The sequence below is a fragment of the Symsagittifera roscoffensis genome, chromosome 10 (assembly GCF_963678635.1).
Source record: "Symsagittifera roscoffensis chromosome 10, txSymRosc1.1, whole genome shotgun sequence".
In the NCBI taxonomy this organism is placed as follows: domain Eukaryota; kingdom Metazoa; phylum Xenacoelomorpha; order Acoela; family Convolutidae; genus Symsagittifera; species Symsagittifera roscoffensis.
Genome location: NC_087071.1, coordinates 22,937,480 through 22,952,005, shown reverse-complemented (window position 1 = coordinate 22,952,005; position 14,526 = coordinate 22,937,480). Strand labels below are relative to the sequence as shown.

General features: G+C 36.4%; 1 long non-coding RNA gene across 2 annotated transcripts; it reads right to left on the bottom strand.

Annotated features, from left to right (window-relative positions):
- Positions 1-7,683: 7,683 nt before the first annotated feature.
- LOC134855320 (uncharacterized) lies at positions 7,684-14,114 on the bottom strand. 2 transcript variants are annotated; one of them, XR_010164467.1, is made up of 4 exons: positions 13,859-14,114; positions 11,182-12,803; positions 8,615-8,705; positions 7,684-8,195 (listed from the first exon to the last, which is right to left on the bottom strand). It is a non-coding gene; the product is annotated as an uncharacterized LOC134855320 (long non-coding RNA). The 2 variants fall into 2 exon arrangements; XR_010164468.1 differs by having other exon boundaries at positions 7,684-8,190.
- Between the last annotated feature and the right edge of the window lie 412 nt (positions 14,115-14,526).

The window sequence follows — 14,526 nt, the reverse complement described above, 5'->3', positions numbered from 1 at the left end:
TCTCTATTCCATTGAGCTGAACCAATGAATTGTAAGAACTGAAGTGTTATTCGGTGAAAGAAAGGAAATTTAAACACATATTTTGATTTGCTATATTTTTCAAGGAAAGCTGATAGGAAAACTGACAGTCTTCAAAGCCAAGTAAAAGCTTCTTTCGGGACTTTTATTCAGTCACATGACATAAAAATACAACATTTTGATTTCAACCAGCAAATGATTAAATTTTGGATCTGCTCAACAGTCTCCTCCTTTTCAAGAAAAAGGCCAGATTGTTAAATAGATTAAGTTTAATAGATTAAGAAGAACTTTTGACCAATTAGAATGTAGCAAATTCAGAATTCATAATTCAAAGCTCTAGTGCTAATTCACTGTATCTATTTCGAGGAGTAGAGATTCTTTAGTAGATATCAGAGAGCGCAAGATTGTTAAGTAGATATCGAAATATTCCTTCAAGTTTTTGTAGTTATCTCCGCAAATATTTAGAATATGGTATGAAATTTTGATTGATGATTGAGGAAACTACTTTGACTTGGTCAAAGTTTAATAACTGTTTGCGGTGAAATAAATCATCGCAAACAACACAAGAATTTATGAGCTGAATTTGGTTCTTTGGGAAGCAGATGAGCTTTACTTACTTTTTCTGCCGCCGCGGAAAATTTACAAAAAAGGAAAGAGTCACCTGAACCAAAAATAGTGTTGACCCAATAAATGTCACTTGAATCAAAAAATATCTGTTATGACAATACAGACATTATAAGATCTCGGGCACTGATACCAGAGATTCGCGTATAAATTACAGATAACGTAACAGCTTATAAGAAATCTGTGCATGGAATGAACCAATCGTTATTCCGAATTTTTTTGAAGCAGCATTTCTTTTTATTGGCCTATATCGATCGCAAGAGCGAATTACTCACAATTTTTAGCCGTTTTTTGAGGCCGGGCTAAGTTTTCTGCAATTTGTTGGCAGCACAAAGTTTTTTTCAAGCTCATCAGTGTCCTAAAAATCCAATTTGTGCCCAAGAAAGTTTTGCGTTGGTTGCAAAGAAACACATGTGAAAATTTTCATGACACCACTAAATCCTTTAAAAAAAATTTAATCTAGCATGAGCAAAAACTCAACCCATTCATTGAACAGTTGCACAAAACTACAAAAAGTTGAAGCAAAAATTCGTTTAATTACTCGTTGGAATTAAAACTTTGCTACTTCTTTGTTCCATGACTGTACTAAATTGCTCAAATAAATTTTACCAATGAACTGACACTTATGTGATTGACACTCATTTGCTAACATCAGTTAAACAGACTCAATTACCAAGTTTATGCATTTCAAGTAACATCCCGACATTATTTGTTTCGCCATCTAGCACATACACACACGCACAAATACCACTTACCGCGATAGAGGGCGTTATTTCCATGCCCGACATTAAAACTTTACTAAAGACTAAAGGACTAAAGGCGCCAAAATAAACTAATTTTGAGAGGGAGCGTGCGCAAAAAAAAACTCAGATTTTGTCAAAGTTTTTCATTGCTCGTCAAAACTTTCTAGGAGTGCTCGGAAACTCCTTTTGGTCGATCTTTGAAAAACTTATTTTTGAACTACCTCGGCATCACTCCCAAACCCACATTCAAACTTGCATCCCCACCCGCGCAAAGATCTACCCACAATTAAATGGCCGTAATTACCTCAACATAGAAACCCCGCATTTTAACCCTTAACTAATACGCCATCATTACTTCAACAATTTCGTTTGCCCGATTCAAACTCCTCCCCCGCCAACATATACAACACACGCAACTCATACTCCACCCACACCTTTACATATTGATCCAATTACATCTACCTCACCATAGGAACCTCACCACAATGCTCCCGATATACACCCTTTCCACCAACATTAGTCATCACATTAACCACACGCTGTTAATTTGCGATATTTACATGAACATTGCCTCCGCCTCCCCTTAATTTTAACCCGTCAAGTTTAATTTCTTACCTTACCATAGTTACTTCGCCGATTCCGCGCCTCCAGCTAACCACCTCACATGCCCCCCCCCCCCCCCAAAGAGCACAGTCCTCAAGTTGATCCCCCACCTTTGCCTCACGATAAACACTTCTTCGTTAAATTAGCGCCAACCCCACAGTCCACAATTACCTCACCAAAGACTCAACTCAGTGCTACCGAACCATCGCCCACATACCTTAGCACCAAAACCCCCTTATCTTCCTCCCAGCGTACAACCCCACATGCCGCCCTCCCCCACTTTTAACCTCCCCCCCTCCCTCAACATACACACACACGCACAAATACCACTTACCGCGATAGAGGGCGTTATTGTGGGGGGAGGTGTAAGAATAGGTGGTAAAAGTAAACTAGGATTTGAATAGCGGAAGGGATGAAAGGGTTACAAAGGAGCTGGTTGTAATGGAGGTAAGTGGTAAGGTAAAGTTTGAGTATTCATGTGGTTCTAATGGCGCAGGGCTGTTAAGAGGGCATCTTCCTCAAGACAACTTATAAAAGTTTGTAGGATAAGAAATCGAAAAATTCATACATTACGAGGCCAAACTGTAAACTGGATAGGCGCCCAAATTTGTGTCTGTATGTTCCTGGATTCCAGAGACAAACCTTTAAACATGTTCCAAAATGTCAGTGGATTCCACTTTCAAAACTTCCGTAGATTCCGCGTACAAATACCTGTAACACAAATTTTGTCGGCACATTTGTTTTGCCGCGGATTCCGCCACAAGTGAGTATATCTAGTTGTTCTGAATTCCGCAACTGTAAGTGGATTTCACAAAAAAAAAGTAGAACCCGCAAATGTAAGTGGAATCCGCAAAACTTGTAAGCGGAATCCGCAATTGTCAGCGTATTCCGCATACTGTAAGTGAATTCAGAATTTTGTCTATTACTGAACTTGCACATGAACAATTGAAAGCTAGAGCTGGAGTTCTTATCTATAGCAATGCGGAATTTAAAGGCAAGGTCTTAACCATTGTCAGCAGAATCCACGAACAAATCTCAAAACATTTGTTAACAAAATTGGTGGATGTCAGCTTTTACTATTTCGGAAACACAACACCCAATAAGTTCGATTTTTGCAGTCATTGGGTTGAGGGTGTATGGAAAGACAACACTCAGCATATTGCCAAATTAGGTCAGTATTTGGGATTGCGTCAATCCCAAATACTGATTTTGGAAGCACAACGCCGAATAAATTCAATGTTTGTAGTCATTGGGTTGAGATTGTATGGAAATGCAACACACAGCATATCGCCAATTTAAGTCAGTAATTGGGAGTGCGTCAATTCCAAGTACTGATTTTGGAAGCTTAACGTCGAATAAATTCTATATTTGTAGTCATTGGGTTGAGATTGTATGGAAACACAACACACAGCATATCGCCAATTTGAGCCAGCATTTGGGATTGCATCAATCCCAAATACTGATTTTGGAAGCTTAACGCCGAATAAATTGAATATTTGTAGTCCATGGCTTGAGAGTGTTTAGAAACACAACGCACAGCATATCGCCGAATTAGGTCAGTATTTGAATTGCATCAGTATTTGGGATCAAGTTCAGATCGAATTAGGTCAGTAGTTGGGATCGGTATGTCAGTATTTGGGATCGAAGTTCAGTAGGTCAGTATTTGGGATCGAACTTGAGATCGAAGTTGACATGATTTGAGATCGAAGTTGGGTTGACAGGAACTGAGACCAAACGTTTCAACTGGTAATTGATCAATGTAGTAAAAATAATTGAGATTGATTTTTTCTGTTGACCAGTAATTGAAAGATATAATTTTAAACGCTATACTACACATATACATATATGTAAATGGAATCCGCAAACAAAATGCGGATTCCACTTACAAGTTGCGGAATCCGCAACAGCTCAATTTAATTATACAAATGTCTTATTATTTGGTTGTGGATTCCACAAACTGTTCTGAATTCCGCAAGTACGGTTGCGGATTCCGCAAAATGGCCTAGTTTCGGATCGATTTTGAGCGATACAGTTTTTTAAGTTTTTGTTTATGGAATCCAAAATAGCGAGGAAGATCAAAGAAAAGTAGCAAAAAATTTGTTTTTGAACTGTTGCGGAATCCGCTTACGAACCACAGAATGCACAGTTTGACCTCGTAATAAAAGAGATGAAAAAAATATCTCGTTTTTCCTTTTCATGCGTTTTGATCTATGTATCATACAAACTTCGAAAATAGTGCAATCTGTTGAAATGGAATTTCCACTGTATTACATGCTATAGTAACTTGAGCGTAAGATTGATTCGTCGCTAAGTTAAATAATACATCAAACAAAGGGTCCAGTTCAAAATAGTTCATTCTTCGAAGATATCATCCCTCATATGCCAGAAAAAATTTTTTTTGATAAAGTCGGCTATCCCCCCAAAAAAATTGAAACTAAGGATGCTAATCTTATGAAAATCAGAAGAGCGACACTAGCGATGATTTGACCCGGGCTTACGAAAAACGGGACCTCTCAGATTCTTGGGGGGCAAGTGATAACGGTCCCCGGAAGTGCAAATTACCCTATCAGAATTCGGCAACTAGCGTTGGTAATTTCTTAAACGTTATTATGTTGTAGGCCTTGTTGAGGGAAGATTAAGTTTGGATTCCCAGACCCCTAGGACCCTCACTTCCAGTTTTGTGCTCTAATTAAACAAACCTACCCCTAATTTTTGGAAAGAGCTTTTCGGCCTCCAATGAAAGCAGGGAGCTGAAACTTGAAGGGATGATAGGATAGGTAGTGGCAAGATTCATCTTGTGCTATAATTTGAACCATTTGCAACTGATGCATCGGAAGCTATTAGCACTTGAAAGAACACCCCCTTAGACCGGAAATGGGCAACTTACGGAAAATATTGGACTGTGGGATGATGATGTTATTGCGGCATTCGACATAAATTGAACCACCAAAAAAACTATGTGAGTGAAAACCCTCAGGCGACTCCTTTTAGCGTTGTTAGCCTTTTTCCCGGAATGGGATAAATTTTGAAATGGGATAAATTAGAAAGTCTTAATGGGACATGGATAAAAATTGGTAGGTTGGAACCCCATGGGGTTTTCAACCGAAATACGAAAGCTTGACCCCAGTTGACCCCTGGGTGAACTGAAGTTGACCTACTCGTTTGAACCCAAAAAAGTAGAGAAAACTCCAAGATTAACTCCGGAAACTGGAGTATTCTCCGGCCCAGCCCCTCGAGACATGAACCGGTCACCTTGCTAAAAATTGTGAGGAAACTTGCATATTGAGAACTAGAGCAGAAGATGATATCAATATATCTTTTACATTGCAACCCTAAAGTAGTAGAGCTAATTCAGAGTGACTTGGTGTTTTTTGAGTTCAGTTTAGCTTAGTAAATTATATATTAAAAGCAATTCAACTAGACTAAAAAATATTGTCCCAGAGGAAATTGATAGTAATAGGACCGCATTATGAGAATTCAATCTCCTAAATAGTATGAATGGCCGGGGAGGTTACTTGACTTTTTAGAGAAGACTTTTGGTTTTTTTGGCCCTTATGGACGAACTACGTTTCCCTGATAGCTAGGTCAGGATTGAATAGAACATTTAGCTGCATGAAAAGTACAGATAGAAAATTTAGATGCATGAAACGAATTAGCTTTTCATGGAAAAGGTCTTTTCCTACCCTTGCGAGGTCGGAACGTTAACGGGATAACTAAAATCTAAAACTTGGGAGGGTCACTGAGTAAAAATAGCATGGTTTTGAGGTTGAGATGAACTCGAGGGCTGAAGTCACTGAGATCAGGAATTAGTTGATTAGAATCGCATGACAGTTGTTTGGTGGCTAAAATTGTTACACCTACCGCATACCGGGTATCTAATAAGCGTGAAAGGATTGATTAAAAAAAAAACAAATTTGGCGCCTGACAGAGTTGACAAGGGGAGAGATATAGTCATAAAACATGTAAGGACGGGTAATTTAAGCGGATGTTATGACTTATAGGGATTGGCGTGACTTAACTAAAACTAAGTGTAAATAAAGATAAGGAACTGGAGGGTACTTGCATTTTGTAAGGTGAGCTCTTGCAAGTAAGTCATAGCTTAAAGGGCGCTGAACATATGCGCTCATGGCAATCTAAATAATTAACCTCCGAGTTAGGCCTCCGGACTGGTTGACTAAAAAATATTTCAAAATAAAACTAAAATTGAGACACTCATACTAGTTTATAAGCGATTATATTGACAGCATTTAAAATCAAATAACTATATTGTAATTTGTTTTTTTTTCGTAACTGAGAAGCAGGATATCCTTGGAGGAGCCCAAACATGTTTTAAAGCGAAAATGAAAATTGTTAACCAGTTGAACCAACGAATTTGAAATAATAAATTGAGTGGTTATTTATGTTTTACTGGTTCCTTGATTGGAGATTTGGATAAAAAGGGCTAGTTAAAAAATATTCAAACAACAATATTGTACGGCAATCCACATTAATTTAGTTTCAATTACAGAACAATTCTAGAATTGGTTTGATACAAGATATCAAATTTAAATAACTCCGCGATTTAGCGCACAACTCCGAAAATGTTTTTCCAAAACTAAATTTAGATTCTGATTTGACAAAATCTTAAACTGCTAATGCAAATGATTAGAGCACAAAAAAAATGCTGTTTTGTGAAAAAGCTTTTTTTATCTTTATTGTATTTCGTGAAATATTCAGTGCTGACAGAATTTGAAACGGTAAATGCATTTTCTACACTTAATTTGAATTTATACAAGAACCGATAAGATCAAAATTGCCTAGACTTGCACCAGATCTATTTTGAGGTCTTTTATTTTGCATATTCGGAACACATATTGCATATATTCACCCCAAAGATGGGGTCGTATTCGGTTTGAGGAGTTAGATCACAAACTATGCAAAAACTGCTGCATCAATCTTTTCCAAGTTCACCCTTGCACTCCACCAAAAAAATATATTTCAGTGTTTTCGTGTTGATGTTTTCTTTACTGTAGCAACCGAAATTTGTCCACTTAACAGCATCAATTGACCATTTTGTGATATAAATTTTTCAAAGGCAATTAAAAAAACTCCATCTCAATTTTCAAATTTTGATGGATTCTGTATGACCTTATAAATGACGCACATTTTTTGGCAGATTTTGATCTTTAAAATACGAATATGAAAATTTCTGACCCATTTTCTGACCCATACTTTACTAAACTCATATCTTAAGTATCTTAAGTGCTAAGAAAAATAGTTGAAAGAGTAAAGTCATAACCGTATCTTCTTAACGAAATAGCGCATATCTTTAGTTTTCTTCCGTGACCTCCTTGAAGTACTTTTTTGATACAAGATTTCAAGCAGTCTCAGCGACTGTTTCATAAAAAAAGCAGAATGATCTTAGTTTATTTTTCACAATATATTTTTTCGCTAGATAAAATAAGAGAAACAGACAGGCTGGATAGCTTTTCAAAAATCCTCTGCGAATCGCAGAAACTATGATTTTTTATCGATATTTTTCATCAAGTAAATGTAAGTAAGTAGACAAATGAATTTTTTTTCCTATTGTTGATAAATCATAAACAAGATATTAAAGAAGAATATATACATTTTAATTCTCTTACTGGTGGTTTTTTCAGTTAAATTTATCACACCACTATATGAAGATCAATTTGAAGAAAAAACAAATGGACATTACATTTTAATTATGAATAATTTGGAGGACCATAAATCCAAAAATCTATCCAGTCTGTAAAAAGGCCGACTCTCACAAAATAACTCCCATTGTTACATGAGTCAGATGGCGTATCAACATTACTTGTAAAGTAGCTAGATACGCCATATAAACATTCAGGCTCGAAAGTTCCGTACTTGAATTTATAAAAGGGTCCACCATTGTCCATGAAACATATACTCGCTTGTTGCATAACAGGAATTGTACACACAATATCGAAACGACAAAGCTCAGTAGAGTTTTTAGTTTCGAAAACAGTGGTGTGGAAAAATGCTTCCTGTAATTTAATAGGAACTAAATGCACATCCTTTGTTGTGACAATTGACCCCATTCCAGCAGCTCCGTAAAGGTCACAGGGATAAAGGAGGTCTCTGTTGCCCTCAGCACATATCGGAAGCTTCCGTCGTCTTATTCCTCGAATCTTCCGCCCGGTTTTCAGAAGGGCCAAGTTCATTAAGAATTGGTCGCCTAGACTAAACTTGAAACCAATCAATATATTATTTAATTCAATTTTAATTTAACCTTTTATCCACGGCCAGAGAAAGTGTACATCTTTAGGGAGGTCAAAATTTGTGATCGGACCTTGATTGATCTCTACGCTGATAAACTATTTTCAATTGTTTTGCCATTTTCTGGGCAGCTGGAATTGCCTTGCTTTCGAGCAGTAAGAAACAAATTGAATCTTTCTGACAAAATTAGACTTAGCTTGAATTGGACGTTTTCGAATCAACGATGTGAAGGAAAAAAATCTAGAAATATACAGAATTTCAATTTTTGTTTGCTCATACACAAAGGTTTTGTTTTTTTCTTCAGAATCACAAAACAAACGAGCACCAATTTTCAGTTGCTCCGAATTTTTTTTCAATAGAGAGATGTTTTGAAAAACACTTACACAGGAGATAAGAATGTTTTTGCTATCGAGTAGATCGACTTCTGTGAATTAGTCTGGGAGAAATCTCTAATTTCCAAGGCCATGCTCTCCGCTAAAATTCGATGCATTTAATTTTTTCCAAAAGTGGCTTCGAACACTTTTAATGAGAAAGATAAGCAAAAAACTGTTCCTGAATTTTTCTTCTATTCAATACAGGGGCGGATCTAGGATTTTCTCGAGGGGGGGAGGGGGGGGGGATCGGATTTTCAAAAAAATTTTGACGATTTTTTTAGGTCGACCAAATTGATTTTTCGAGCTCCCCCAGAGCACTGTTTTGCCGTTATTTTGGCTAAGCTTTCTGCGCCGCAGGCAAATTTTTGAAAAAACAGTCAAAAAAGCCGTTTTTGGGCACTTTTTGAACAGTTTTCACAAAAAAATCGCGGTTTTTTGGCGCGCGCTCCCCCTAAAAGTTAGTATATATTGGCGCCAAAGGCGCCTTTAGAAAAATTTAGGGTCGGTCGGCCAAAAATGGATTTCTGAAAAAGTATCAAAGGGGGGACCCTTTGGGTCGGCAGGGGGTCGAATCCCTGAAGAAAAGGCGTCCGCCACCACCAAACCCCCCCCCCAAATCTGCCCCTGATTCAATATACCAAAAGCGAAAAAGTCTGAACTAGATGTCTAAAACTAAATTGGAAAAATGTATCAACATCGAAGATTGAATCTCCACTTGCCTCTTGATCATGTTATTTTGACCAATTCCCCTGTAGTAGATCATCAAAATTCGGATGATAAAAAAACAACTCCCCTAAAAATTGATGCTCAAAAGATCAATACTTGTCTGATGAAACACAAAGCACACCTAGCAGGGGGCGGATTTAGGGAGAGAGGGGGGAGCGGGGGGTGGGGGGGGGGGGGTTGGACGCCTTTTCCTCAGGGATTCGACCCCCTGCCAAACCAAAGGGTCTCCCCTTCGTAATATTTTGTGATAACCATTTTTGGTGACGGACCTTAAATTTTTCTAAAGGCGCCATTTATATTAATTTTAAGGGGTGAGCGCGCACCCAAAAATGCGATTTTTTGGTCAAAATTTTCCGAAAAGTGCCAATAAAAGTCTTTTTGGCCTGTTTTTTCCAAATTTTGCCTGCATCGCAGAAATTTTGGCCAAAACGGAGTCTATGTAGTACTTTGGGAGATCTCGGCAAATCAATTTGGTCAACCTAAAAAAAATTCGACCAAATTTTTGGCTAAGAAAATGGATAAAGTAACCAAAAAAAAATCAAAAAGTTTTTTTTCATCAAATCTTACGACGCAAAAATAAGTAAAATGGGACAAGTAAAGGTTAAGGCTCTTTTTCCCCCTTACCTGCAAATTTTTATATGTAAATTTGTTGATCACAATGTCCGATTTATATAAAATTTACATACAGACTAACGACAAACATATTTGGTCTTCATACTCAACCTCGTAAAACCACTCTTTACGCTAATATATTGAAGCCCCATGTGAGGTGGGGGAAAAGGAAAAAGAGCCCAGGTTACATATTATAGTGATGAAGTTGCTTGCCTCAATTCAACTTGCTGTGATAATCTTCTTTACTCAAAATTTTGTCAGAAAAAAACCCACACCGAACAATTAAGCGATTTAGAGTTACATAGTTTGCCAAATATTTGTCTATAATTTTGTAAACCAACCAGAATTCACTTGTGAAACATTAGAAGGTAGCATAATTACCCGGTAAATTAGCGGTATTTTCCTCAATCAAACACACTATAATGATTTTCTGTTTTTTTTATGATAATACTGTTAATTGTATAGAAACGTTTTTGCTTGAAACCTTCCAATAAATGCCTAAAAAGGTCATTTTTACATCTTTTTCCCAAATTTTTGTCTGCTGCGAGTTTGTTGTGTAAATTGAGAGAAAAATTATTTGGTCAATCTAACAAAAAGTCACCTAAAAAAGTTCCAAAAATCGAAGAGCTATGAATGGAAAATTCGCAAGTAGTAGAAATTTTTTAGAAACTCCGAGTTTTTTGTGGCTACCTCGAGAGCAATATAATGATTTTTTACGAGTAACGAAAAAAACTCAAAAGGGCTACAAGACGTCTGGGTGATTTTAAGTTTTTGAATACTCGAATCCTCTGAACAGGAGCGGATCTAGATTTTTCTCGATGGTGGGTGTAGGTTTCAAAAAAAAATTGTCAAAAATTTGTCGACGTTGAGCGAAATTACAATAAGATCAAATGTTTCTGCTCCAGAGACATTTTTTGAAAAAACACTCCAAGATAGGCGTATTTAAGCACTTTTTTGAAAACGCTGACCTAAAGCTTATGAAATGTTGGCGGCTTTTAGTCCTAAATTAGTACCAAAGGAGAGGGACGCTTTGGGTGGGTGGGGGAGATGGGGGGTTTGGTTGAATCCGTGAAGACCCCCTCCCCTAAATCCACTCCTGTCTCCCAGATTTGTTTTGTCAAAATTTTCTATTCACCTCAAAACAGGCCATAAAAAGTGTTATTTTTTCCGATCACTCTATGGGCAAAAAATTGCCGCAAAAGTTGATAAGGAATTTTGTTGAGAAAAACATGACTCACCACTGTGATTTCCTACACAGAACGCAGTAGTCAGTGCAAACTGCTCGTGAATTATTGTAGCCCCACAAAACGGAACATAATCTCTGAATGCCAACCTAGCGTAGAATAATCTTGGGGATGTTTCCAATCCATTGACGATAAGTGACTGTGACTTTTTCTTGGCGATGGAGTTGATACTTTCTCCGTTATTTTGGGATGCTGAAATTGATTTTCGATCTTCGGAATTGACGGCGGAATGAATTAGGAAAACGCAGGACAAATATAAAACGTGGGTGAGGCAAAACAGGCTCATGTTTTTTTTTAAACAGTGAAAAGAAATATACTTTATCTCATGGAGTGCATAAAGGGTTTCGAAAAAGTATAGTATACGAAGGTAAAATAAGATTACATTTTAGATCATGAAAATTTTGTTGAAATAAATATGAAGGAAATAGAAAACTGAAGTTTCGTCTGAAACGTTAGACTTGGCAACTATTTGATGATAACTTTGGATAGCTTACCAAAAATGGCTTCAAATGTGAACAAAATAATAAAATTACAGCTTAAAAACTGAATATTTTCCATCGAGGCCATTTAGCGAATACAAATAAATAATCTGATCTTGATCTTCGCAAGATTATCTTTTGTTTGTGAATAACAGTTGATTGAACTCGAATACATCATATCAAGCTGAAAAGTGTTTAATTTTCAAAGATGATTGAGAAATAAACAATTTCGTGTTTACGTCTGCTTCACATTTTGAAAACAAAGACCATTATAAAATAATCGGCAAAGAGAGAAAACTGATATTTATCGCTAGAAGTGACTTGCAAACGGCAGTACAAAGCCAAGCTCGGGTACTCTGGTAGTGGTTTGAATTCCGCATGCATTGTCCTTGGAATCAGCTCAAATTGCGTTGGATTTCGCAACATTTCGAAAAGCCTTTGAAGTCGGAAACTTGATTGAATCGATGAACAATTGTTTCAACAGTAGTTGCTAAAAATTAAATTTTGAACCTGTGACAATGCTGATTTTGTAGAAAAGTGCTAAGTTATGCTTTGTTTAGGATTCCACAGACAAATGCATGTTTACGCTTGAAGTGAATTGAAGCAAAATTTCAATGTATTACAATGTTTGTCAGTGGATTCCGCAACCAATTTGTTCTTTTTGTCACTGCATTCCACAATTTGTCAGTGGATTCCGCAGTCAATCTTACTTTTTGTCAATGGATTCCACAAACACATTCATGTTTGTTTCATCATATATTGTTTGGTCTAATTTTCTGCGCTTGTAAATGTTGCCTCACCCTCAACCAACGAGCACAGGACATGTTGGGCTTCAAATATCCGACTTTTTCATTGAGATGTGGAGAAGTAACCACGTTGCCACCGCTCCCCTCAACAGTCGCAACGTGAAATCTTGTAAAATTCACCAGTCACTTTTTTTTCGAAAGTTTGAGCAATACTATTCCTCCAACAATGATCCGCAATTTTACTACAGAGAACGAACTGTTTCGGCTTATTTAGTGGTCAATTTAATGGTCGAGAGGGGAATACTGCGCGTAATTCAGAGAACCCTGCGTACAAAAGATCGGTAAAACAACATGTTGGGAGATTCACTTCATACCTGCGCTGCAAGTTAACCTAAAAACTTAAAAACTCAGACTCGAAATATTTACTTCAACATTAACAAGAGTTTTTTGAAATCCGAATCACGCTTGATAATGGTTCATTTTTGTACCATGCAAACTTTAATTCAAGCAAATATTTATTAGATTAACTGAAATCAGGCGAAAAAATTTGTGGGATGAAAGCAAAGCTTGCACGAATGAATCATGAAATAAGCAAAAACCTTGTATGCTCGAGTTATACCAAGTCTTTCAATGTATTGAGAAATGCTACAAGAAGGTGGAACAGTCAAAATAAAATATAAAAAGCAAATGACCTACTTTGGTCATTTTCTACAAAAATTTTTTGTTTTTCAGACAGAAAGTATACCTCAAGGTCACCTAAAAATTATCAAATTGCATGCAAAAGATGCTCAAAGTTGGCAGAAAGCTCTTTTTAATTCCATCTGTCCGCTCTTTTTGCAATTCTCTATATTAGGTTGCAAACAAAAACATTTAAAAAATTAAAATAGAAATCTGGCAACTTGGAGCAGTTTTGGCATGCAAATTAAATTTTGTTAGCTGACATGGGGACATACTGTTTGTCTGAAAAATTAGCTTTGCTTATAACAATGGTCTGGAATAGGTTATTTGCTCTTACCAAAAAACTTTGTCTGTTCCATTTTTTCGCAGCTCTCTATAATTACTAGAAAAACTTTCGGACCGAAAAATTTAACTAAAAAGAGCAAAAGACCTATTTCAGACAGAAGTTGCATGCAAATTCTAGTTTATCAGACAGAAAGTTTGCATCAATTTCATATTTGCAAGCTGAAATTGCTCAAAAGTGGCTGAATGCTTGCTTAAATCATTTCTGCCTGTCCGAAATTTTGCAATTCTCTATTTATCTTTACACAAAATTATCGAACATTTCGACATTAAAAGATGAAACTTGAAAGAAAAATTGTTTGAAATTTTCCGTTTGACTTTGTCGCTTTTTATGTCATTTCATCTAATGAAAACTTGCGTGTCAGATAGCTGTCTAGTGAAAACAATTTTGAAGCTAAAGGCTTGAATTTATTTTAAAAAACTGACCTCTGAAAAAGCGCAACCATTTTGGTTCCCTCTTTTGACGTTTCAATTGCGACTTTGAGAATTCGATAGTAACTTCAACAATATTTCACTATCACAAGGTCAGAATAATTTCAGAAGTTTTTAGGTTCTCTCCGATAAATTTGTTGAAAGTTATACAGTGCTGATTTTAATTATCCGGATAAAGACATTGAACTTGAAACTTAAAGCGCATTTTTCTCAAATTGAGTTAACTTAAGGTTAAAAGTGATGATGACAAAACATGCTTGGAATTTCAACAGAGATAATGTGATGCAGTTTGTTTTGCGACATTAATGTGGGTTCTTGATATTAAAGTGAGACTCTAAGGTACGTAGCCGAACAATCTTTACAAGGGTATTTTCTTCAAAAAATTGGTGCAAAACGTTTAAAAATCAACTTTAAATAAAAAAAATTGTTTTCTATAAAGTAAAAACGACTGTTTTGTCTGCCGAATAAAAACAACTGAATTTTATTAATTTTTTTTGGAGATTATAAGTTTTATCTTCATCATTTTTTGTTTAACGTCAGCGCAATTTGTGACAAACGCGTTTTAAGTTTCAAGTTATATGAGTTGTTTCCAGATATTTAAAATCAGCATTTGTATTCACTTAGTTAAATCATGGTAAAAAGTATGATCTCATTCTTGCTCA